The sequence below is a fragment of the Rutidosis leptorrhynchoides genome, chromosome 2, assembly GCF_046630445.1.
Source record: "Rutidosis leptorrhynchoides isolate AG116_Rl617_1_P2 chromosome 2, CSIRO_AGI_Rlap_v1, whole genome shotgun sequence".
NCBI lineage: Eukaryota > Viridiplantae > Streptophyta > Magnoliopsida > Asterales > Asteraceae > Rutidosis > Rutidosis leptorrhynchoides.
Window position 1 is genome coordinate 168,417,501 of NC_092334.1, and position 1,019 is coordinate 168,418,519.

The window sequence follows — 1,019 nt, forward strand, 5'->3', positions numbered from 1 at the left end:
TAGTTAGCAGTTTTATATTATTACGTGGGAAAACAATCTTTCATAGGTTCATAATACGGAACTTTTGTTCATGATAACAGTTGGACACTTAGTAGCCTAGAAAGCTAGAACTAAACTTCTTACAAATTTATCACTATAAGACCATTGCAATGTTGGTGTTGGCCGGAACTTATGCCATTCACGATGCCAGAGCACTTATAATAGGGTGTTCTGGAGTAGGCGTTGAACGAATGTCAACGTTGTGAACATGGTGAGGGTAATGCCGCTCAAAGAAACTTTTAAAAAAGATTGAGAGACAGAAGAGAGAATGTTTGGGATGATATATCAAACGTGTGTATCTCACAATGTAAATGACACCTCCTTTTATAAGTGAAAATGTGTCATCTTGAATACAAATCATACATTACAAATAAATATAAAATAATACACACCACATATTTTGCATAGTTGATAATGATACGCATACCCGATCAGCTCGTGTAGCGCATCAAACAACATCGCCACAATGATTGCCAGAACGCGCGCTTAGGTAGATAGCGCTATAGTGTCAACTATGGCGCTGATCCCATACGTGCGCATTGGTGACGTGCACATGTCAGGCGATACTGTAGCTGGCAGGGGACACCTGGCAGACAAAGGGTCAAGTCCGACAAGAACACTTTTTACTTTTGTCGGGTCAGCTTACTCAACGATGTACTATTGGTAGGCCACGATCCTTTTAACCATATTATGTGGCGATAAAAGACAAGAAGGATTACCCTATAAATAGCGGACTTCATTCACAAAATGGGGGATCTGGAATTCCCTTCACACACTCACATATACACTATTGACAATAGCGCATAGCGAAATTATACCCGCGCTACCGGACTTATAGCATTTCACAAACATTCTTGATACACAGGTAACGTTCTATGAACACAAAACCCTACAACCCAGCGCGAGCCATCGCTGACCGGACTACCCGCCAATGGTGGGTCTATGTTTAACCACCCCCGCTGAGATCCTCATCTCGCAGG